Raw genomic sequence first — 27,380 nt, 5'->3', positions numbered from 1 at the left:
CAGGCTGCTCACCCTGTATAATAATAACAGGACACCACAGGCTGCTCACCCTGTATAATAATAACAGGATACCACAGGCTGCTCACCCTGTATAATAATAACAGGACACCACAGGCTGCTCACCCTGTATAATAATAATAACAGGACACCTCAGGCTGCTCACCCTGTATAATAATAACAGGACACCACAGGCTGCTCCCCCTGTATAATAATAACAGGACACCACAGGCTGCTCACCCTGTATAATAATAATAATAATAATAATAATAATAATAACAACAGGACACCACAGGCTGCTCACCCTGTATAATAATAACAGGACACCACAGGCTGCTCCATCTGTATAATAAATAACAGGACACCACAGGCTGCTCACCCTGTATAATAATAACAGGACACCACAGGCTGCTCACCCTGTATTATTATAATAATAATAATAATAATAATAATAATAATAATAATAATAATTACAGGACACCACAGGCTGCTCACCCTGTATTATAATAATAATAATAATAATAATAATAATAATTACAGGACACCACAGGCTGCTCACCCTGTATAATAATAACAGGACACCACAGGCTGCTCACCCTGTATAATAATAATAATAATAATAATAATAATAATAATAATAATAATAATAATAATAATAATTACAGGACACCACAGGCTGCTCACCCTGTATAATAATAATAATAATAATAATAATAACAGGACACCACAGGCTGCTCACCCTGTATAATAATAATAATAATAATTATTATTATTATTATAGGACACCACAGGCTGCTCACCCTGTATAATAATAATAATAATAATAATAATTACAGGACACCACAGGCTGCTCACCCTGTATAATAATAATAATAATTACAGGACACCACAGGCTGCTACTCCTGTATTATAATAATAATAATAATAATAATAATAATAATAATAATAATAAAATACCAGAGACTGCTCCCCTGTATAATAATAACAACAACAACAACAACAACAACAACAACAGGACACTACAGGCTGCTCCCCTGTATAATAATAATAACAACAACAACAACAACAACAGGACACTACAGGCTGCTCCCCTGTATAATAATAACAACAACAACAACAACAACAACAACAACAACAACAACAGGACACTACAGGCTGCTCCCCTGTATAATAATAACAATAACAACAAAAACAACAACAGGACACTACAGGCCCCTGTATAATAATAATAATAACAATAACAGGACACAACAGGCTGCTCCCTTTGTATAGTAACAACAACAACAGGACACTACAGGCTGCTCCCCTTGTATAATATTAATATTATTATACAAGGGGAGCAGCCTGTAGTGTCCTGTTGTTGTTATTACTATACAGAGGGAGCAGTCCTGTTAATAATAATAATAATAATAATAATAACAGGACACCACAGGCTGCTCCCTCTGTATAATATTAATAATAGGACACCACAGTCTGCTCCCCCTGTATTATAATAATAATAATAATAATAATAATAATAATAATAGGATTTTAATACCTACCGGTAAATCCATTTCTCTTAGTCCGTAGAGGATGCTGGGGACTCCGTAAGGACCATGGGGTATAGACGGAATCCGCAGGAGACATGGGTACACTATAAGACTTTGAATGGGTGTGAACTGGCTCCTCCCTCTATGCCCCTCCTCCAGACTCCTGTTAGAGAACTGTGCCCAGGGAGACGGACATTTCGAGGAAAGAATTCATTGTTTAAACACGGCGAGTGTCATACCAGCTCACACCATGAACATACCGCAGAACGTGGCATTCAATAGCACACCAGCCAACGGCATGAACAATACACAGCCACATGCTGAGAGAATATGTAACACAACTAGGGGTAAATTTACTAAGGTGGGAGATTTTTAGAACTGGTGATGTTGCCCATAGCAACCAATCAGATTCTTCTTACCATTTTTCTAGCTGCTTCTAGCAGATAATAGATATAATCTGATTGGTTGCCATGGGCAACATCACCAGTTCTAAAAATCTCCTACCTTAGTAAATTTACCCCATAGTGTGTCAACACAACCAATAATCAGACACCGCATGCCATGGCATGCACAACGTCAGCAACGGCCTGACAGAAAAGAAACACCACAAGAGTGTAACCATAACCAATAACTGCAGATACAGTACGCACTGGGACGGGTGCCCAGCATCCTCTACGGACTAAGAGAAAAGGATTTACCGGTAGGTATTAAAATCCTATTTTCTCATACGTCTTAGAGGATGCTGGGGACTCCGTAAGGAACATGGGGTTTATATCAAAGCTCCAGACCGAGCGGGAGAGTGCGGACGACTCTGCAGCACAGATTGAGCAAACATGTGGTTCCCATCAGCCAGGGTATCAAACTTGTAGAGCTTAGCAAAAGTGTTTGAACCCGACCAACTATCCACTCGGCAAAGTTGAACTGCCGAGACTCCTCGGGCATCCGCCCAAGAAGAGCCCACCTTCCTAGTAGAATGGGTCACCACCGAACTCAGTAACGGCAATCCAGCCGTAGAACGAGCACGCCGAATCGGATCACAGATCTAGTGTGTAACAGACTGCAGAGACGCAGGCGCCCCAATCACGCTGGGAGCATACCGGACAAACAGAGCCTCTGTTTCCCCAATCTGGGCCAAATTGGCGACATAAATATTCAAAGCCCTGGCTACATCGAGAGACTTTGAATCAGCCAATGCTTAAGTAACCACAGGGATCAAATAGGCTGGTTTCTGCGAAACACCGAAACCACTTTTGGCAGAACTATTATCCGAGTTCTCAATTTCACTCTATATACCTGGAAGATCAAACAGGGGCTCTTGTGAGACCCAGCCGCTACTTCTGACACCCGCCTTGCGGACGCCAAAGCCAAAAGCATGACCACTCTAGAAGAAATACATTTTTAACACAACCTTTCATAAACGTTCCAATCATTGTGAAACAAGAAAACGCAACACCACGTCAAGGTCCCACGGTGCCAATGGGGGCACAAATGGAAGTTGGATGTGCAGTACTCCTTCCACGAAGGTCCGAACTTCCAGAAAGGTCGCCAATTCTTTCTTGAAAGAAAATGCATAAGGCCAAAACCGCACTTGAATGGAGCCTAACTCTAGGCCTGCACCCACACCTGCTTGCAAAGAATGGAGAAGAATGACCCAGCTGAAGCTTCCGTAGTAGCTTTCTTGGATCCACACCAAGACACATATTTTCTCTAAACGCGGTGGTAAGGCTTTGCTTCTTTTCTAGCCTGAAGAAGATTGGCAATGACGTCACTGGGAATACCCTTTCTGGCAAGGATATGGCATTGAATCGCCACGCCGTCAAACGCAGCCGCGGTAAGTCTTGATACACGCCCGGATCTTGCTGTAACAGTTCCTCACGTAGAGGAAGAGGCCAGGGATCTTCTATGAGTAAATCTTGAAGAACTGGATACCAAGCCCTCCTTGTTTAGACCGGAACAATGAGGATCGCCTGAACCTTTGTTCTTCTTACATTTATCACCTTCAGAAGAGTGATAACGGACGTGACACATATACCGACTGAAAACACCCAAGGTGTCTCGAGGACGTCCACTGCTATAGCTTGATTGTCCCCTGACCTGGAACAATATACCTGAGGTCTCTCGATGAGGCGAGATGCCAACATGTCCAAGTGAGGCACTCCTCAAAGACTTGTCGCTTCAGCGAAACTTCTCGATGACGACAGTATTTCTCCCGGATGGAGATCGAGTCTGCAGAGGAAACTATTTCTCCGTCGTTCACATCCGGAACTAATACTGCTAATATAGCGTTTACCAGTCTTTCCACCCAGCAGAAAACTTTTATGGTATCTGCCATTGCCGCTTTGCTCCTTGTTCCGCCCTAGCGGCTTACTAACACCACTGCTGTCAAGTCGTCCAACAGAATTAACACGTGCAGATAACTAAGCATATGTTCACTGAAAATAGCTCTTAATTCAAGAAAGCTTATTGCAGACAAACTTCCCAGCTTGACCTTTTCCTCTGGAAATACTTCCCTTGCAAGGACTGCTCCCCAGTCTCGGAGATCTGCATGCATGGACACCAGGATCTCATCCTGGATTCCGAACCTTCGTCCCTCTAGGAGGTGAGAACTGAGCAGACACCCCAGGAGCGATATCCTGGCCATTAGGATTATATTCTGGCGCATGTGCAGGTGAGATTCGGACCACATTTCCAACTGGCCCCGTGAAAACCACTCTGGCATTTGACCTGCTCACCGAAAAGCCTCTTAGGCCGCATTATCTTCTTCATCAACGGAACATATTGATGGATTGTCACTGCAAATCTGACCCGACTCCGGATCCGCAGACCTATTTCCACAGGAAAACACAGAACCTCAACCGTTCAGTATCTACTCTGATACCCACCTCCGACATCTCCGTCATTGGGAACAACAGCCATTTCCTGTGTTGAAGAACACTCAGAGAGAAACAACGATTTGCACTTGTGTCTTGACCTCGCCTTAATCAGGAGAGTGTCCCAGTACAGAATAACAATGGCTCTCACTAGTGAAAGAATACCATCCTACTGCCATCACTCCGGTGAAATGGCAAAGACAATCCTGGATATCAACCCAGGTAAGCTGAATGTGGAGAACAATGCATTTAACCCCTTTCTACCTTTACGTGCTGGAGCTCCCTGGCCTGAGAGATTCCATCCTGTAGTTCAACTTCGTAAGGAGAAATCTCTGTTTTCCTTTTTTTTTTTTTTAACCAGGGACAGCAGGACAATGCCCTGAACCTGACGCAACTCTGGTATGGCGTCGCGTACTACCTCCCCTTCCAGAGGGGAAACGGCAAGATCTATTAGAAAAATCAGTGAGGGAAACCATCTGTAAACGCCAGGATGTCCCCCTTTGGATTCCATTATTAACTCACAGGTCCAAGTCCATTACCGGACTGACTGAGGAGTAGTAGACGAGTTCCCACCAGAGTGGGCTCCAGCCAGATAGACCCAGCGACATGCGGTGGATGTGGTAGAAACAGAAAACAACATCCACTTCTGCGAACCTGACAAGGCTGCAGAACTCTTACCCTTTCACCTTCCACAATCTGCACCGAAAGGGAAAAATCCCGGTATCGAACCGGTTGAAATGACTGCATCCCACAACAGAATGCGTCACCAACCGTTGTGAGAGAATCTAACTCACGAAGTTAGACTTACCAGTGGTATCCGCTGAGATTGACTGAGGCCTCCCCAAACAGCGGTACACCGTCCCTGGGAAACACTCCAGTATCTCTCGGAGTCAGCCTCAGCATTCCCCCGGCCACACCTCCTGCAGTCGCACGGCAGCCTGCCGCCATGTTATAGAGCAGAATCAACATAAGACACATACCCTCTCTCTTTAGGGTAATTCTATCGGATGCCTTTCCGAATACAAACACTCCCCCATGCGCATGTAATGCAAATAACTCCAAAGTATAGAATAAAATATCACTTAGCTTCCTGTGTACGATCCTTTGTGACAGGTTAGAGGAGAGGAGATTCCGCACAATACGGCGTAAAGGCTTTTTCACAGTAAGGACAATACGTGTTTGGAATTCCCTGCCCGAGGGAGTTGTAATGGCGGAATCTGTCAACACCCTTAAGAATGGGTTAGATAAATTCCTAATGGATAAGGATATCCAGGGGTATGGTGCATAGTCATGCATTATAGTTACTATAAATAGGGATAAAATGCAATGGCTGACAGCAGCATCAGTCAGAAATTTTAGTCAAATCATCATGCATAGGAGACCACAAATAGGTTGAACTCGATGGACAATTGTCTTTTTTCAACCTCAGATACTATGTTACTATGTTACTATGTAATACTTTTACTTCAGCATTCATTAGAAATCATAATATGAATATACATAATGTAATACACACATATCATATATATATACACACACACACACACACACACACACACATACATATATATATATATTCATATATACACACACATATATATACATATACACATACACCATACATATAAGCGGATTGTCCAGAACCATTGGGTGCCTAGTGACATCAATGTGTTCTGAATGTGTATGACCATGTACTGAAAGCCCCAGTTGTGGATCTAACAGGAATCCTTATGGTCGACAGAAAACCTAGCAGTCGACAGCAGGGAGAAGAAACCTGGCAAAATAACATTCTTGTGACCCCGAGGGGTCCGAGGAAAGTATACATATGTAATTTTAATAACAATTCCCCACAAATACTACCATGTCTGTGCTCGAGGTACAGGCCCATGGAACCGTACCATACATATAAATATATATATATATATATATATATATATATATATATATATATATATATACACAGGTTAGTTACAGCATGTTCATTTTCACCCAGTAATAACAGTTGGTGCCGACAGGGTCACCCACATACTACTGTGTCTCCCCTACACCCACATACTACTGTGTCTCCCCTACACCCACATACTACTGTGTCTCCCCTACACCCACATACTACTGTGTCTCCCCTACACCCACATACTACTGTGTCTCCCCTACACCCACATACTACTGTGTCTTCCCTACACCCACATACTACTGTGTCTCCCCTACACCCACATACTACTGTGTCTCCCCTACACCCACATACTACTGTGTCTCCCCTACACCCACATACTACTGTGTCTCCCCTACACCCACATACTACTGTGTCTCCCCTACACCCACATACTACTGTGTCTCCCCTACACCCACATACTACTGTGTCTCCCCTACAGTGTTTACTTTGAAAAGCATAATACTTCCGACCTGCTGACACTTCATCTACTGAATCAAGTACCAACAGGAGTCGGCGATGCCGACAGAGAGAATCCCATAGCTGTTTGCGACCTAGCACTCACACATGTCGACATGTGTACTAAAAAGCTATAGTGGGTATACCTGACAGGGAACACACAGACATATATGCACAACACAATGATTACATTCCCATTATCTAAGATAGTGCTATATTTCATACTATATTGCACTAATCACTGTGCCCCCCCCTCATTTACACTGTACACTGTTTTGGCGGGGACATGTAGAAAATGGCGCTGAATCATGTTGTGAAGGCTAAGCCCCGCCCCTTCTTGGCGCGCTTCAGCCCCACTAATATTTTAGCTTTTTATGCTGGCAGGGGTCCGTATACAGAGCCTATGCACTCTATACGTGTTTAACCAGGCTTAATGGAGAGTATATTGCTGTCCAGGGCGCCACCCCTGTAAAGCCGTTGGTCCGTGGGAGCAATGGCGCGCAGCGCAACCGCTGCTTTATACTGGTGGGGGTATCGTACACGGTGCCCGGGCACCGACTCTTGCCAGTGAAAAGACCCTCAGTAACTGCTGCCCAAGGCGCTCCCCCCCAGCGCCCTGCTCCCTGTGAGTGCCGTTGGTGTGTGGGAGCAATGGAGCGCAGCGCTACCGCTGTACTTACTTCCGTTACTGAAGTCTTCTGCCGTCTGATGTCTTCTGTTCTTCTCATACTCACCCGGCTTCTGTCTTCTGTGAGGGGGGTGACGGCGCGGCTCCGGGAACAAGCAGCTAGGCGCACCAAGTGATCGAAAACTCTGGAGCTAATGGTGTCCAGTAGCCTAAGAAGCAGAGCCCTTGAACTAAGAAGTAGGTCTGATCCTCTCCCCTCACTCCCACGATGCAGGGAGCCTGTAGCCAGCAGGTCTCCCGGAAAATAAAAAAGCCTAACATAAAGTCTTTTTCCAGAGAAACTCAGTAGAGCTCCCCTAGTGTGTGTCCAGTCTCTCCTGGGCACAGAATCTAACTGAGGTCTGGAGGAGGGGCATAGAGGGAGGAGCCAGTTCACACCCATTCAAAGTCTTAATAGTGTACCTGTGTCTCCTGCGGATCCCGTCTATACCCCATGGTCCTTACGGAGTTTCCAGCATCCTCTAGGACGTATGAGAAAATAATAATAATAACAGGACACCACAGGCTGCTTCTCCTGTACAAAAATAACAACAAGACACCACAGGCTGAACCGCTGTATAATAATAATAATACTAATAAAATGACACCGCAGGCTACTCCCCCTGTATAATAATAACAGGACACCACAGGCTGCTTCCCCTGTATAATAATAATAATAATAATAATAACAGGACACCACAGGCTGCTCCCCCTGTATAATAATAATAATAATAATAATAATAATAACAACAACAACAACAACAGGACACCACAGGCTGCTTCCCCTGTATAATAATAATGATAATAATAATAATAATAATAATAATAATAATAATAATAAAAGGACACCACAGACTACCACACTGAATAATAATAACTGTACACCACAGGTTGCTCCCCCTGATTAATAATAATAACTGGACACCACAGGTTGCTCCCCCTGATTAATAATAATAACTGGACACCACAGGCTGCTCCCCCTGTATAATAATAATAATAATAATAATAATAATAATAATAATAATAATAATAACAACAACAGGACACCACAGGCTGCTTCCCCTGTATAATAATAATAATAATAATAATAATAATAATAAAAGGACACCACAGACTACCACACTGAATAATAATAACTGTACACCACAGGTTGCTCCTCCTGTATAATAATAATAATAACAGGAAACTACAGGCTGCTCCCCCTATATAATAATAATTACAGGACACCACAGGCTGCTCCCCCTGTATAATAATAACAACAACCGGACACCACAGGCTGCTCAACCTGTATTATTATAATATTATTTATTATTATTAATAATAATAATAATAATAATAACAACAACAACAACAACAGGACAGCACAGGTTGCTCCCCCTGTATAATAATAATAACAGGACACTACTGGCTGCTCCCCCTGTATAATAATAATAACAGGACACCACAGGCCGCTCCCCCTGTATAATAATAATAACAGGATACTACAGGCTGCTTCCTCTGTATAATAATAACAGGACACCACAGGCTGCTCCCCCTGTATAATAATAATAATAATAATAGCAGGACACCACAGGTTGCTCCCCCTGTATAATAATAATAATAATAATAATAATAATAATAATAATAGGACACTACTGGCTGCTCCCCCTGTATAATAATAATAACAGGACACCACAGGCTGCTCCTCCTGATTATAAAAGGACACCACAAGCTGCTCCCCCTGTATAATAAAAAAAATAACAGGACACCACAGGCCGCTCCCCCTGTATAATAATATTAATAACAGGATACCACAGGCTGCTCCTCCTGTATAATAATAACAGGACACCACAGGCTGCTCCACCTGTATAACAATAACAGGACACCACAGGCTGCTCCCCCTGTATAATAATAATAACTGGACACCACAGCCTGCTCCCACTGTATAAAAATAACTGGACACCACAGGCTGCTCCTCCTGTGTAATAATAACAGGACACCACAGGCCGCCCCCCCTGTGTAATAATAACAACAGGACACCACAGGCTGCTCCCCCTGTATAATAATAATAACAGGACACCACAGGCTGCTCCTCTTGTGTAATAATAATAACAGGACACCACAGGCCGCTCCCCCTGTATAATAATAATATCAGGACACCACATGCTGCTCCCCCTGTACAGTAAGACGCCATTACCTGATCTCCACGGACACTGGGAGGCTGCAGCAGTCGATGAAAACTCACTTCCTGCATGTGGACCGCACAGTCCGGAAGTAAGGTGGAACGCACAGGCAGGAAGTAGGGCATGATTGGCAAAGGCTGCTTACTGGTTACTGGCCCCTCCCCTACTACACCCCGCCCACAGCCCAGGCCTATGTAAGGAATGTTAACACATGTCCTCAGTTCAGGAGTCCGGCGGCCATTTTCTTGTAGACCAGTCCGGCAGCAGCAATAGGTTCCCTGGCCGTGTAGTGACGTCAGGAGCGGCGGCCATTTTCCCCTGGTCTGAGCTCCGCCTTCCTTCTATCATTCCCACAAGGCAGCAGGAGCAGAGAGCAGCCATTGCTGTGTCTGGCAGCAGGTAATGATATTATTATTATTATTATTCTATAGGCTGAGCAGCTCTGGTGTCAGGTTCTGTACTACAGGGGGAGCAGCCCCTGGTGCCTTGTTATAGTGCAGCTGGAGCAGCCTCTGGTGCTGCATTATCCCTGTACAGGTGGCTGACACTCTAGTGTCCTATTACCGTAATACAGGGGGCGCAGACCCCACCGTTACCGTAATACAGGTGGCGCAGACCCCGCCGTTACCGTAATACAGGAGGTGCAGACCCCGCCATTACCGTAATACAGGTGGCACAGACCCCGCCATTACCGTAATACAGGTGGTGCAGACCCCGCCGTTACCATAATACAAGCGGCGCAGACCCCGCTGTTACCGTAATACAGGTGGCGCAGATCCCGCCGTTACCATAATACAGGGGGCGCAGACCCCGCCGTTACCGTAATACAGGTGGCGCAGACCCCGCCATTACCATAATTGTATACACGGGACATTACAGGTGTTGTGTCCTGTGGCATTGTGCTGTACAAGGGGAGCGGCCTGTGTTGTCATAGTATACAAGGGGAGCAGCATGTGTTGTCATAATATACAGGGGTAGCATCCTGTGCTGTCATAGTATACAGGGGGAGCGGCCTGTGTTGTCATAACTTACAGGGGTAAAATCTTGTGTTGTCATAGTATACAGGGGTAGCATCCTGTGTTGTCATAGTATACAGGGGGAGTGGCCTGTGTTGTCATAACTTACAGGGGTAAAATCTTGTGTTGTCATAGTATACAGGAGGAGCAGCCTGTGGCATCCTACTCTACAGGGGGAGCAGCCTGTGGTGTCCTGTTGTTGTTATTATTATTATTATACAGGAGGATCAGCCTGTGGTGTCCTGTTATTTTTATACAGAGGGAGCAGCCTGTGGTGTACAGTTATTATTATATTAATTATATTTATTATACAGGAGGATCAGCCTGTGGTGTCCTGTTATTATTATACAGAGGGAGCAGCCTGTGGTGTACAGTTATTATTATATTAATTATATTTATTATACAGGAGGATCAGCCTGTGGTGTCCTGTTGATATTATATGGGAGGAGCAGATTGTGGTGTCCTGTTATTATTATACAGGAGGAGCAGCTTGTGGTGTCCTGTTATTATTATACAGAGGGAGCAGCCTGTGGTGTACAGTTATTATTATTATTATAATACAGGGGGAGTAGCCAGTGGTGTCCTATTATTATTATTATACAGGGGAAGCATTATTATTATTATTATAATACCGGGGGAGCAGCCTGTGGTGTCCTGTTGTTGTTGTTGTTGTTGTTATTGTTATTATTATTACTATTATGCAGGGGGAGTAGCCTGTGGTGTGCATTGGTGTTGTTGTTATAATTTTACAGGGGAGCATCCTGTGGTGTTCTGTTATTATTATTATTATATTTATTATTATTATTATAAAGGAGGAGCAGCCTGTGGTGACTTGTTATTATTATTATACAGGAGGAGCAGCCTGTTGTGTCCTATTATTAATATTATAAAGAAGGAGTAGCTAGTGGTGTTCACTTATTATACAGGGTCAGCAGCCTGTGGTGTCCTGTCATTATTATTATACAGGGGTAGCAGGCTGTGCTGTCCTGTTGTTGTTATTTATTATTATTATTATTATTATTATTATTATTATTATTATTATTATTATACAGAAGGGAGCAGCCTGTGGTGTCATTTTATTATTACTATAAAGGGAGAGCAGAATGGGGTGTCCTGTTGTTATTAGTATAATATGGGGGAGCAGGTTTTTGTGTATGGTTATTATTATACAGGGACAGCAGCTTGTGGTGTCCTGGTATTATTATTATTATTATTATTATTATTATTATAATACATTGGGAGTGGTGGTGATGTCACAGTGATTTCACTTATACTAGTAGTAATAGAGGGACATGAATGGGGGAAGTGAGGGGGATCTGGGAGCATCACAGTGACATCACTTATATCTATAGTAATAATACAGGAACATGACTGGGGAGGTGAGGGGATCTGGGAATGTGACAGTGACATCAGTTATGGCTATAGTAATAATACAGGGACATGACTGGGAAGGTGAGGGCATCTGGGAATGTCACAGTGACATCACATATATAGTAATAATACAGGGACATGACTGGGGAGGTGAGGGAATCTGGGAGCGTCACATTTACATCACGTATAACTACAGTAATAATACAGGGACATGACTGGGGAGGTGAGGGGATCTTGGAATGTCACCATGACATTACTAAATTCTCATACGTCCTAGAGGATGCTGGGGACGCTTTAAGAACCAAGGGGTATAGACGGGATGCACAGGAGACATGGGCACTTTAAGACTTTGAATGGGTGTGAACTGGCTCCTCCCTCTATGCCCCTCCTCCAGACTCCAGTTTAGATTCTGTGCCCAGTGAGACTGGTCACACACAGGGGAGCTCTACTGAGTTTCTCTGAAAATACTTTTTGTTAGGTTTATTATCTTCAGGGAGCACTGCTGGCAACAGTCTCCCTGCATCGTGGGACTTAGGGGAGAGAAGCAGACCTACTTTTGTGAGTTTCAAGGCTCTGCTTCTTTGGCTACTGGACACCATTAGCTCCAGAGGGTCTGATCGCTAGGTACGCCTAGATGCTCGTTCCCAGAGCCCGCCGTCACCCCCCTTGCAGAGCCAAAAGTCCGATACTTTGCCCAGTTACTACTCCCGGAGATCGACACGAATACTGTTTCTTATGTCGACCATAATGTTTCCTGACTAGATCCACAAAATCGGCATTCAGTACATGTTTCATACACATTAAGAACGTATTAACGTCACTAGGAACCCTGCTGTTCCTGTCAAAAGGGCTATTTATATATGAGTTATATATATATATATATATATATATATATATATTTGTGTGTATAGCTGTATTTAAAGGTATATGTATATATATAAACCATTTATAATGAATGCTGAGGTAAAGTTATTCCTTCTCATGTGCTGAGTGGCCGTGACCAGATATTTTCAAATCCTCAAGAGGATTCTGAGTGTTTATTCTTTTCCCGCCGTGGATAGAATAAAGTGAGAGTCACCCCCTGTTCTGGGGCTCTGTCACAAAGGATCGTATGCAGCAACATATGTGATACTCTATGTGTCCGCTTGTACGTTGATTATACTTGCATTACGTGCGCATGGGGGAGTAGTTATATGCAGGGTACTCCTGAAGTTGGGTAATATTTATAACATTGCTGCAGACTGCCGTGCGACCACAATGGATATAGGACTCTTGGGTTAGCGGGCCAATTCCATGGCGGTCTCGACTAGGAGGGCGTTGTGGATTCACCAATGGAATGCTGAGGCTGACTCCGAGAAGAACTGGAGTCCCTTCCCTATGAAGGTAAAACCTGGATTGGGGATGGTCTTGTTAAGTTGATCGCAGCAAATACCACTGGTAAGTCTACCTTCTTGCCCTATGTTCCCTCACAACGGTTGGTGATGCATTATTGTAGGATGCAGTCATTTCGACCGAATAGATACGGATTTCCCTTTCTTTGCAGGTAGAGGAAGGTGAAAAGGTCAGAGGTCAGCAGTCTTTTCAAGTTTGCTGAAGCAGAAATCCTCCTCTGTTTCTGCCACATCCACCGCATGACGCTGGGTCTATCTTGCGGGAGTCTACACTGGTGGGACCACGTATAATACTCTTCAGTCAGTCCTGGAACGGACATGGACCAGTGAGTTTAAGAATAGAGTCCCAAGGGGGACATACTGCAGTTTCCAGACGTTTCCCTTCACCGATATTTCAAATAGACCTTACCGATTCTCCTGTGGACGGGGAGGTAGTATGCAACGCCATACAAGAGTTGTGTCAGGATCAGGTCATTGTCCTGCTGTCCCGGTCACAAAAACAAAAAAGCTGTTATTCAAGCTTTTTCGTGCTCCCTAGGCCGGACGTCTCGGTCAGAACAATCCTATATCTAAAATCCCAAAAATTTCTACTTAAGAAGTTGAACTACAAGCTGGAATCTCTCAGGGCAGGAATCTCCAATCTGGAAAAGGAGAAAGGGGGTCTAATTAAGGTTTCTTCCGCATTAGGCTTACCTGGGTTTGCTATTCAGGATTGTCATTACCAATTCACTGGAATGATGGCGATATGATGGTTTTCCTTCGATAGTAAAAGAGTCATTATTCTGTACTGGGACGCTCTCCTGATTACGGCGAGGTCAAGAAACCAAGTGGTGCAAAACGTTGCATTCTCCCTGACAGTTCTTCAACAAAGTAGTTGGCTCCTGAACTTGCCAGAATCACTGTTGATCCCAACGACGCTGTAGTCGGCGTTGGAAATACTGTTAGACACAGAACTGTTGAGAGTTTGGCTTTGTCCCACAAGTGCCCCTATTTAATCTTCCATACGGATAGAGCGGAGTTGAGAACTTATCAGCAATTTTCTGCCAAAAGTGGTTTCATCGTTTCACATGAACCAACCTATTGTTGTGCCAGTGGCTACTGAAGTCTTGACGGAATAGAAGTCTCTCAATGTGGTCAGAGCTTTGAAAATTTATGTCGCCAGAACGGCTCAGATTAGGACAACGGAGGCTCTGTTTGTCCTGTAGGATCCCAACAAGATTGGGGCTCCTGCTTCCAAGCAGACTATTGCACGCTGGATCTGTGATACGATTCAGCAGGCTCATTCTACGGCTGGATTAGCGTTACCGAAATCGGTGAAGACCCATTCTACCAGAAAGGTGGGCGCATCCTGGGCGGCTGCCCGAGGGGTCTCGGCATTACGACTTTGGTGAGCAGCTACTTGGTCGGGTTCAAACACCTTTGCAAAGTTTTACAAGTTTGATACCCTGGCTGATGAGGACCTCTTGTTGGGCCAATCAGTGCTGCAGAGTCATCCGCACTCTACCGCCCGTTCTAGAGCTTTGGTATAAACCCCATGGTTCTTGAAGCATCCCCAGCATCCTCTAGGACGTATGAGAAAATAGAATTTAAGTACCGACTGGTAAATCCTTTTCTTTTAGTCCGTAGAGGATGCTGGGCGCCCGTCCCAGTGCGTACTGTATCTGCAGTTATTGGGTATGGTTACACACATGGTGTGTTGCGTTTAAGTCAGCCTGTTGCTGACGTTATTCATGCTGTGGCATGCGTTATGCTGTAATTGGTTGTGTTTACCCACAGGTTGTGTTATGCTTTATGTCAGCATATTGCTTCATATTCTTCATGCCGTCGGCTGGTGTTCTATTGAATGGAACGTTCTGCGCCATACTGGAGGTGTGAGCTGGTAAGATGCTCACCGTGGTTTAACAATAAATTATTTCCTCGTAATGGCCGTCTTCCTGGGCACAGTTACTTAAACTGGAGTCTGGAGGAGGGGCATAGAGGGAGGGGCCAGTTCACACCCATTCAAAGTCTTAAAGTGCCCATGTCTCCTGCGGATCCTGTCTATACCCCATGGTTCTTGAAGCATCCCCAGCATCCTCTACGGACTAAGAGAAAAGGAATTACCGGTAGGTATTAAAATCCTATTATCTATAATAATAATACAGGGACATGACTGGGGAGGTGAGGAGATCTGGGAGTATTTACAGTGATATTGATGTCTCCCCCATTTAGCAGGACTGCACCATAGTGAAGAAGACATCCGGTGAGCGTGAGACCCCCAGCAACCATCCTCGTGTTGCAGGTGGACTAAGCCAGACCTAAAGCCCCATCACGGTGCCTCTACCTCACTCACTGACACACTAATACATAAGAGACACAATGACCAGAAGATACTAGAACTCACCAACAAGATCATTCAGCTGCTGACTGGAGAGGTGACTGCTGGGAATGGGGCATTATACAGTCACATCAGGGGATGTGTCCGGGTGATGACTGGAGAGATGACTGCTGGGAATGGGGCATTATAGAGTAACACCGGGGATGTGCCTGGGTGATGACTGGAGAGGTGACTGTTGGGAATGGGACATTATACAGTAACACCAGGGGACGTGTCTGGGTGATGACTGGAGAGGTGACTGCTGGGAATGGAGCATTATACAGTAACACCAGGGGATGTGTCTGGGTGATGACTGGAGAGGTGACTGCTGGGAATGGGGCATTATACAGTAACACCAGGAGACGTGTCTGGATGATGACTGGAGAGGTGACTGCTGGGAATGGGACATTATACAGTAATACCGGTGGATGTGTCTGGGTGATGACTGGAGAGGTGACTGCTGGGAATGGGGCATTATACAGTAACACCAGGGGATGTGTCTGGGTGATGACTGGAGAGGTGACTGCTGGGAATGGGACATTATACAGTCACATCAGGGGATGTGTCCGGGTGATGACTGGAGAGATGACTGCTGGGAATGGTACATTATACAGTAACACCGGGTGACGTGTTGGGTTATGTCTGGAGAGGTGACTGCTGGGAATGGGGCATTATAGAGTAACACCGTGGATGTGTCTGGGTGATGACTGGAGAGGTGACTGCTGGGAATGGGACGTTATACAGTAACAACAGAGGACGTGTCTGGGTGATGACTGGAGAGGTGACTGTTGGGAATGGAACATTGTACAGTAACACCGGGTGACGTGTTGGGTTATGTCTGGAGAGGTGACTGCTGGGAATGGGGTGTTATACAGTAACGCCGGGGGATGTGTCTGGGTGATGACTGGAGAGGTGACTGCTGGGAATTGGACATTATACAGTAACAACGGGGGGCGTGTCCGGGTGATGACTGGAGAGGTGACTGGGAATTGGACATCATACAGTAACACCATGGTACGTCTCTGGGTGATGACTGGAGATGTGACTGCTGGGAATTGGACATTATACAGTAACACCATGGTACGTCTCTGGGTGATGACTGGTGAGGTGACTGCTGGGAATGGGGCATTATACAGTAACACCAGGGGATGTGCCTGGGTGATGACTGGAGAGGTGACTGCCGAGAATGGGACATTATACAGTAACACCAGGGGATGTGTCTGGGTGATGACTGGAGAGGTGACTGCCGAGAATGGGACATTATACAGTAACACCAGGGGATGTGTCTGGGTGATGACTGGAGAGGTGACTGCTGGGAATGGGGCATTATACAGTAACACCGGGGAACGTGTCTGGGTGATGACTGGAGAGGTGACTGCTGGGAATGGGACATTATACAGTAACACCAGGGGATGTGTCTGGGTGATGACTGGAGAGGTGACTGCTGGGAATGGGACATTATACAGTAACACCAGGGGATGTGTCTGGGTGATGACTGGATAGGTGACTGCTGGGAATGGGGCATTATACAGTAACACCAGGGGATGTGTCTGGGTGATGACTGGAGAGGTGACTGCTGGGAATGGGACATTATACAGTAACACCGGGGGATGTGTCTGGGTGATGACTGGAGAGGTGACTGCTGGGAATGGGACATTATACAATAACACCAGGGGATGTGTCTGGGTGATGAATGTGTCACTGTGGGTGTTAGGTTCCTATAAGGTGTCAGGATGTCACTGTCTATGTCTCCATGCAGGAGGGGGAGTATATAGAGGAACACAGGGGTCTGTACAAGGACGTGATGATGGAGAATCACCGGCCCCTCACATCACTGGGTAAGAGAAGACTGTCATGTATTGTACAGGGGAGAGCAGGTATGAGGGTACCTATATACACACATCATCTGATAATCACATATATACACTGTACTCAGTCACTGTGTGTCTCTTACAGATGGGCCCAGTAACAGAGATACCCCAGAGAGATGTCCCCGTCCTCTGTATTCCCAGGATTGTACCGAGAAGAATCACAGGATCCCACAGGAGGATCAGGTAGGTGGGATTTAGGGTCTCCCCAATGTACCAAAGTGACTGTCACTATATGATCTGTAGAGTAGCTGTGTGTCTTATACACTGATATTATACTGTTTCACCTCAGTTTAGTCTGACTGTATGCAAATGTCATTATAGTGTTTTGTTTTTTTTATAGGTAGAAAGTCTGTCTGATGTTAAAACAGAAGATACAGAGGGAGAAGAAGAGATGTATGTGACTGATATAAAGGCAGAAGATATAGAGGGAGAAGAAGAGATGTATGTGACTGATATAAAGGCAGAAGATACAGAGGGAGAAGAAGAGACGTATGTGACTGATATAAAGACAGAAGATATAGAGGGAGAAGAAGAGACGTATGTGACTGATATAAAGGAAGAAGATATAGAGGGAGAAGAAGAGACGTATGTGACTGATATAAAGGCAGAAGATACAGAGGGAGAAGAAGAGACGTATGTGACTGATATAAAGGCAGAAGATATAGAGGGAGAAGAAGAGACGTATGTGACTGGTATAAAGGCAGAAGATATAGAGGGAGAAGAAGAGACGTATGTGACTGATATAAAGGCAGAAGATACAGAGGGAGAAGAAGAGACGTATGTGACTGATATAAAGACAGAAGATATAGAGGGAGAAGAAGAGACGTATGTGACTGATATAAAGGCAGAAGATATAGAGGGAGAAGAAGAGACGTATGTGACTGATATAAAGGCAGAAGATACAGAGGGAGAAGAAGAGATGTATGTGACTGATATAAAGGCAAAAGATATAGAGGGAGAAGAAGAGATGTATGTGACTGATATAAAGGAAGAAGATATAGGCGGAGAAGAAGAGACGTATGTGACTGATATAAAGGCAGAAGATATAGAGGGAGAAGAAGAGACGTATGTGACTGATATAAAGGCAGAAGATATAGAGGGAGAAGAAGAGACGTATGTGACTGATATAAAGGCAGAAGATATAGAGGGAGAAGAAGAGACGTATGTGACTGATATAAAGGCAGAAGATATAGAGGGAGAAGAAGAGACGTATGTGACTGATATAAAGGCAGAAGATATAGAGGGAGAAGAAGAGACGTATGTGACTGATATAAAGGCAGAAGATATAGAGGGAGAAGAAGAGACGTATGTGACTAATATAAAGGCAGAAGATATAGAGAGAGAAGAAGAGATGTATGTGACTGATATAAAGGCAGAAGATATAGAGGGAGAAGAAGAGACGTATGTGACTGATATAAAGGCAGAAGATATAGAGGGAGAAGAAGAGACGTATGTGACTGATATGAAGGCAGAAGATATAGAGGGAGAAGAAGAGACGTATGTGACTGATATGAAGGCAGAAGATATAGAGGGAGAAGAAGAGACGTATGTGACTGATATGAAGGCAGAAGATATAGAGGGAGAAGAAGAGACGTATGTGACTGATATAAAGACAGAAGATGTAGAGGGAGAAGAAGAGACGTATGTGAGGGGTGATCAGCAGTGTAAGGAGGAGGAGATCCCTACAGATATCAGCACAGGTGAGTAATAAACACTTATTACAGAAGTCACATTTTGTCATTGCTCAGTCACTACAGCAATCTCATATCCTACACCCTCCTCCGCCATCAGCCCTGTTTTCATTTGGGCTATCCATGACAAATATCACATGTAGAGAGTTATTACACACAACACTATAATGTTATTAAAAGTAGCAAGCAGAAGTTTATTATTAGTGATTATATATAAATGTGTATATATGTATAAAATATAATTAGTCAAGTTTTTTGTGGAGTGCCTAATTTATGTGCATTTTGTTAGATGATGCAGGTAAGAAATATTTCCTGCTATACAGTAGACCTGAGCTCACCAAATACAGTTAGTATGAGATTCAGAAATAAAATGAAATTTGAATCTAGAACTACAAGTAAAACAGATTAAAAGCTTATCACAAGTACATATCTGTATAATCATAAGACAAGCATTTTTCAATTGTTGTCACCCTTACATGGGTGGGCTTGTTCTTATCCACTGCCAATTCACTCTAAATACAAATTGCGTATCCGCCAACGTGTTTCGTCAATAGTGACTTCTTCAGGGGTGTTTTCTGTTAAAGGCTTTATCCTCAAATATCAGTTGTGTAGACTTGAAATAATTGTGTAACCTTCAGACGGTAATTGTGGACTTATTCATGATGAACACATTCCTAATTACTTGTGAATAATAGTTCCTGCTCTGTGCAGTTCTGAAGTTATGACTTTAGGGAATGTAATGGTCAGATCAAATATTGCTCAATCTAAGTAGCCTTACTACATACATAAATGTGTCTTGCATTACTATTTTAACTAACAATAATAAACAGTGGCGTTTTAGTTCATGTATTGCTCAATGCATTTAAGCCTGCAGCCCCCGTCAAGGAACCCCACTATACTGCAGATCCTACTCTATTGCTCAAAATAATTACAATAAAAACAGCTATCACATTAGTGTTAAACTTAAGGTATGCTCTCAGCGGCAGAACAGTGGCTGAAAGGCTTGGATAGGTTTTTAGAGCACCAGTCTGACGTGCCACCACATCTCACGTGGCCCTCCAATTCACCAGATCTGGGACTGTGGGACTGCTTGGCTGGGTCTGGCATAGCACTGTTTGTGCAGTTCCTGATGCGTTTGGAACGATTGGTGGTTGCTAGGCGCCCTAAATGCCTGTGGTCCCGATTTGTCATGATCTACTTTCGCCCACTGTTCTGCCGCTGATATTCTTGGTGTCCATACTACTCACTGTCTACAAGGGATCACCAACAAACAAATGCCGGTCTCGGACAAAACCAGTGGCTCCCTTTTGCCAGTTGCATCACGTGCACGACCCATGGTTCCATCTGAAAAAGAAACAATATCTCAACAAATTTGCATTGTATCAATACCTCCATAGGTGTGCGCAGGGGTGGGGGGGTCCTTGTTGCGCACAGGCACCCCCTAATATTTGGCATCCCGATCTCACATGCCTGATGCAGCGATCGCCGAACAGGCTGATTACTGTCCCCTCTGCGCTGCACCCTGTCAGGACTGCATTACTGACCGGATGCTTGGGTTAATCAAGGGTGCCACTGCCACGGCTTTCATACTCCCGGCTCCACCTCCATGTACAAAAACAGCGTGATGTAATGTGATTACATCATGCTGCTCGCACGCCCACCCGCCACATGCCCAACTCTCTCCTTCTATGCTATGCCAACGCCAGCCACTGATGAGGATCAGCATGCAGCCAGCGTTCCTCTTAGGAAGACAAATTCAATACTGGCAGGCGGTCGACGGCAAAATTGACACATCATTCGTTTTTTCAGCAGCAGCAGCAGCAGTACTAGTCTGTGACTGTCAGTGTCAGTGAGTGACTGACTTGTAAGTAAGCTGCTGCAGCTTGCAGGGGAAAGAGAGGGGGAGCCAGACCAGGCTGAGGAGGAGCAGTGTAATTGCAGTGAGTGGCATCAGGCGTGTTTGCTTGGTGCACACCACAACATCTGACAATGTATCTGCTTTATTAGGATTGGTACAGGGGTGGATATTTTATATTGCGTTGACCGTCAATAGATGGTGCTAGACACGCCCAAAAGGCTAGACATACCCCTCCGACGGTGCACCCCCTAATAAAATGTGCTGGACACATCTATGAATACCTCAGACATTCACAATGATCATGCAGTAGTTTTAGTGTCACCATCTACACGCATGTGCATGTCCCGTGTCGTTAATATACCCGGTGGAACCGTCCATGTCGCCATCCGTCGCTCACTCCAGCGCATCAAAGTGACGTCATCTGACACACGCTACGTCCGGGGACACGGAGAGAACCTCGTCCACGTGACCTATAGTAACCAATGGGTACAAAAGTATCAAGTAACCTGCCAACAAAACAGTGTAACAACACCGATCAAATTCTATCCTCTTAGATATATATATATGTTCCTCTGGCAGGATCCACAGGTTATCCACAGGATAACATTGGGATATGATGACGTGACAGCGGAAATAGCACCAAACAGTCACGAGATTTGTAACAAACTGTCAAAGCTTTCAGCCTCCCAGTATGCAACGGGCCTGTCCATCTATCCCCGCCTCCTGGCTCAGGCAAATCAGTTTTTCTCCGGCTGGTTCCACAGGTTATCCACAGGATAACATTGGGATATGCCGGAGCGACAGCGGAAATAGCACCAAACAGTCACAAGCTTTCTGGCCTCCCAGGATGCATCAGGGCTCTTGCATATAATCCCGCCCACTGACTCAGTCAAATCAGTGTTTTGTTTGGTGCGACAGGAGCCGGACCATGGTCACAGGTGGCATACTAGAAGGAGTCGCTCCAACAACTCCCCACCGGGTTGCAACAATGCTTACCTTCGCGGTACAGTGCTGTCTCGGCGGGCGTCTGTGACGGATGTTCCAACAGGTCCAGCAGACGTTACCAGGCTGTGGCCGGAGCATGGGGAGAAGGTAAGTACATCGGTTTCCTTTTACTAGGGATTTCCGGACACAGCCGCACTGTATTGGAGGAGACTACAAACAGTGGTTGATGCGCCACCACTCTTAAGTGCGACAGCGCTATGCTTTAGGGACCATAGGCGCCAGGACTAGGTTGAGGCTGCGATCCCTAGAGTTTATGTCAACAAGGGGAGTCAGGCGCTCTCCTGGTCGCCCCTCCCCCCAGTTCATGACCAGTTTCCGTGCGTCTCCCGTCCATGAACTGATGGCCTCACTTCCGTCTCAGACGCTACAACGAGGGTACTCGGTCACAGCTTAGGCCGCTGCGGTTGTGTACACTAGAGTTTCCGCCTAGACCGGGTCGCAGACAGGAGCGTCTGCATTCACTTATCATTCACTGAGCGTCTGTGTCCGTTATTGAGCGTCTGTGTCTCTCATCAGTTACCGGAGCGGTAGTGTACACTAGTAGTGTCTGAATCCATTCAGCGTCTTTCGAGCGTATTGATCGATCATGGAAGTGGGGTGAGTCTCCCTGTATCCCACTCTACTGAGTAAGGGTTATACAGTACTAAAATTCCTTCTACTTGTTAGTATGAATTGTTAATTTTGGTACATATTGCATATGAGGCCTGTACACTACTGTTGTTTTCTACTAAAATGTCTGAAAAACTTGTTATAATAGCTGTTAAAACATAAATACAGTAATTGTACTCCTACTTACTTGTAAAGTAATTGTTTGTGGTTGATTATATTCTCATATGACAATGTTTAATATTTAACATGTCACTGACTGCTAGTGTGATTGCTGACTTTTATATGTTGTCAGTTTTATTCTGAACCTCAATTCAGGTGCACGGTTGTGGTCAGATTGATTTCACTTCTATATATTTATGTGTGTGTGTGTGTGTGTGTGTGTGTGTGTGTGATTCTCAGTAACAAATTGTGTAGTTGGTAAACACGGAAAAATTGACTGTCTGTGAGCGGAAAAAGTGACGAGGATAATTTATCAGGCACTCCTACATCCTTAACATGTTTATTTTGTAAAACGGGGAATTTAGAAGAATTGGAACAGTTTATTACTTATGATGGGTTATGTACAAACTGTTATGCGTATCGGCAAAGTAAAAAGCAGGCTCCGGTTCAACAACCAGTAGAACCACCATGAAGTATGTTCACGCAGACCTTGTCTGCAATATTGGACAGATTAACTCCTGCAGTTCCACCCCAGGGAATAGGTTACACTATTAACCCATACATGCAGCTCCCTCCTTATGGTTTGGTTCCAGTAGCTTCTACAAGTAGCCAGGCTGTTAGGACCAGGGTAGATACATCCATGTTACAGACTACACAAGATGATACAACAGATGAGGATACAGTGTATTCTAATACCCCATATGATGATCAGTCGGAGGGTTTTAGCTCAGAGGATATAGCTGAGCTTATTGATGCAATGAATTATATTCTCTCTTTGTAAGAATCAGCCAAGACAGTGTCAAAATCTAAAGCACCTGTGTTTAAATGAACAAAGACAGTTAGGACTGAATTTCCAGTATCAGAAGATCTGACGGAAATGATGGAAGAACCTTGGGATACGCCTGGTAAAAAAATATAAGATTCCGAAAAAATCGGATTCTTATTATCCTTTTCCAGCTGCGGATTGTTCAAAAAGAGAAGTTCCACCTAAAATAGATGCACATGTAGTGCGACTTGTGCGTAAATCTGTTTTACCATTGCCGTCCACTTCACTGTCTGATGTTACAGATAGAAGAATAGATGGTTTATTGAAAAATATTTTTTTTTCTCTCGGGGGCTGTAATAAGGCCAGCTATGGCTTCAGCCTGGATGACGAGAGCGATGGTAGAATGGGCGGAGAAACTAGAAAAAGGCCTCTCCCCTTCCACAGGGGAGGCGGAATCTCTTTTAGGCCGTATAAAACAAGCTGCGCAATATTTGGAAGAAGCAGCAATTGATATGGGTACAATTGCTTCTAAAGCATCAGCCTTGACAGTAGCTGCTCGCAGAGCAGTTTGGCTACGTACTTGGAAAGCGGATGCAGAATCCAAGAAGGTTCTGGAAGCTCTGCCTTTCGCTGGTGATATTCTGTTTGGAAAACAATTGACAGATATTCTAGAATCGGAAGCTGAATCCAAGAAGGTCAGACTTCCGGTTAGTTATAACCCTAAGACTAGGGGTTAGAAATTTCGGCCATTTCGATGGCAAGGCAGAGCAAAAGGGAAAGAGGAACCTAAGCAGCCCCAGTTCAATAAGTCAACTAGGGGTAGGAAGCAGTGGGCCAATAGACGGCCGGCTTCCAAGCCAGAACAGAAGCCATCAGTCTGAGGGTACTGGCCTCCAGCTGGAGGATTCCAGGGTTGGGGGCTGACTCCTTCAATTTGCACATATATGGCAGCAGTCGACGACAGATGCTTAGGTGCAGAAGGTGGTATCTCTCGGTTATGGTTTCCCCTTCAAGAGGCAGCCTCCTCAAAGGTTTTTTTGCACCAGTCCGTCTCGAATAGATTCGAAGGCAGTGCCCTGCAGGAAGCGGTTCAGAAACTGCTTCAGTCTGGTGTAATTATCCCAGTACCCCCGACACAATGGGGACAGGGGTTTTACTCCAATCTATTTTTGATGCAGAAGCCAAATGGGTCATTCCGACCCATTCTCAATCTCAAAATGTTAAACAAATACATTTGGTTTCCAAGGTTCCACATGGAGACATTATGCTCCATAGTTTTGGCCATGGAACCGGGAGATTACATGGTATCTCTGGATATACAGGATGCTTACCTACATGTGCCTATAGCACAGTCTCATCAGTGTTACCTCCGGTTTGCCATCCTCCAGCAACATTTTCAGTTCCAGGCTTTGCCCTTCGGGCTAGCAACAGCCCCCAGGGTGTTAACCAAAATTATGGTGGTTATGGCAGCTTATCTCCTCAAGCAGGGGATAAGAATATTTCCATACCTTGACAATCTTTTAATCCTGGCACAATCTCAGGAATTACTTTTGAGCCATCTTCAACAGACAATAGTTTGTCTACAAAGACACGGGTGGCTCATAAACTGGGAAAAGTCGTCTGAGTCCGTCACAACGGATGGTTCATTTGGGGGCCATATTGGATTCAGGTCTACAGAGAATTTTGTTACCATGGAAAAAGATATCGAAGGTGCAAGTAATGACTCTGGAGTTGCTACAGTCAGACTATATCAGTCCATGCAGCAATGTGACTGATGAGTCTGATGGTGTCTACCTTCGACATGGTGGAATATGCACAATTCCACTCCAGACCTCTACAGCATCTCATTCTGACCCGATGGAACGGAAGACATCAGACAATAAAAAGACAGATGATTAATCTTCCAGTAGACGTAAGAAGGTCTCTAGCTTGGTGGCTACAGACAGACCATCTAAGCAAGGGGAGACCTTTTTTGGGTAACGGATTGGCAAATCCTGACAACAGATGCCAGTCTTCAGGGCTGGGGAGCGGTGTTCGAAAGCCTCTGGTTCCAGGGAAAATGGACCATAAGGGAAAGTCGCCTGCCAATAAATCTGTTGGAAATAAGGGCCATATACATTGCTCTAGTTCAGGCAAAGGACAGTCTGCAAGGAAGACCAGTCCAGATCCGTTCAGACAATGCTACAGCAGTAGCATACCTCAATCATCAGGGAGGAACTCACAGCAAAAGATCGATGGAGGAAGTAACTCACATACTAAGGTGGGCAGAACTCCATCTCCCAGCATTGTCAGCAGTGTTTGTTCCAGGAGTGCTGAACTGGGAAGCGGATTTTCTCAGTCGACAACCATTCAGGAAACCGAATGGGCATTACACCCAGAAGTGTTTCAGACCATAGTAAACAGATGGGGGTTGCCAGAGATAGATCTCATGGCATCCCATCTGAACAACAAAGTTCCGATATACGGATCAAAAACAAAGGATTCCGGAGCAATCCTTGTAGATGCACTGTCAGTGAATTGGGAGTTTTGTCTTGCATATCTGTTTCCTCCAGTCTCCCTGTTACCCAGGGTAGTGAGGAAAATAAAGCAAGCAAAGGGAGCCATAATTGTAATAGCTTGGCCCAGAAGGCATTGGTACACAGATCTGCTAAGGATCTCCGTGGAAGCTCCAATACTGCTCCCTCAACGTCCAGATCTACTAATGCAGGGTCCTTATCACAGTCATCTGGATTGTCTGTCTTTGACGGCATAGCTGTTGAGACCTCTATCTTAGAAGCAAGAGGATTTTCAAAACAAGTAATTCAAACTATGCTTAGAGCAAGAAAACCTTTTTCAGCTCGTATTTATCATCGAATATGGCAAGCCTATACTCATTGATGTAGCGAAAGAAGTTTGGATCCAAGATCTTTTAAAGTATCCAGGATTTTGGATGGCTTCCTTGAGAGTTCAGGTATCAGCATTAACTTTATGGTTTCAGAAAAAGATTGCTGACTTACAGGATGTGCGTACTTTTTTTCAGGGAGTGATACACATTCAACCACCTTTTGTTCCTCCTGCAGTTCCCTGGGATTTGAATCTGGTTCTTAAAATCCTTCAGGGACCTCCGTTTGAACCTCTTGAGAGAGCAGATCTTAAATGGTTGACGGCTAAAGTTCTCTTTCTACTGACAATGGCATCAGCTAGAAGAGTGTCAGATTTAGGAGCACTATTGTGTAAGTCTCCTTTTCTGATTTTTTTTCCAGATAAAGCAGTTCTCAGAACTAGATCTGGTTATCTTCCGAAGGTGGTCTCAAAATTGAACCTTAACGAAGAGATTGTAGTCCCGGCTTTTCAGGTATCGGGACTTTCTGCGGGAGAAGCGTCGCTGGACGTGGTCCGTGCGTTAAGAATCTACGTGGATCGTACTAGTGCCATTAGAAAGACAGATTCTCTCTTCATTCTCTACGGATTTCACAGAAGAGGATGGCCTGCTAGTAAACAGACGCTGGCAAGATGGCTCCGAATGGTAATTTCAGAAGCTTATTCTCGTGCTGATCTCCCTTTTCCGGCCAATGTCTCTGCACACTACACATAAGGTAGGTCCTTCTTGGGCGGCACAACATGGTGCTTCAGCAGAACAGATTTGTAAGGCAACCACATGGTCTTCCATTAACACTTTCATTAGACATTACGC

The 27,380-nt window shown here is 44.7% G+C and overlaps 2 protein-coding genes across 2 annotated transcripts in view; one reads left to right on the top strand and one right to left on the bottom strand.

The window, feature by feature from the left end:
* Positions 1–9,709, bottom strand: part of LOC134983703 (oocyte zinc finger protein XlCOF22-like) — a 35,178-nt gene extending 25,469 nt beyond the window's left edge. The window contains exon 1 of the mRNA XM_063949359.1: positions 9,629–9,709. The gene's annotated coding sequence lies outside the window, so the exon portion shown is untranslated. The remainder of the gene's footprint in view (positions 1–9,628) is intronic.
* The window catches only part of LOC134983707 (zinc finger protein OZF-like), a 314,293-nt gene that overhangs the window by 105,032 nt on the left and 181,881 nt on the right, over positions 1–27,380 (top strand). The gene's annotated exons all lie outside the window — the stretch shown is intronic.

The sequence above is a fragment of the Pseudophryne corroboree genome (genome assembly GCF_028390025.1).
Source record: "Pseudophryne corroboree isolate aPseCor3 chromosome 3 unlocalized genomic scaffold, aPseCor3.hap2 SUPER_3_unloc_21, whole genome shotgun sequence".
NCBI lineage: Eukaryota > Metazoa > Chordata > Amphibia > Anura > Myobatrachidae > Pseudophryne > Pseudophryne corroboree.
The sequence above is the reverse complement of the archived record's forward strand: the minus strand, read 5'-3'. Positions and strand labels throughout refer to the sequence as shown.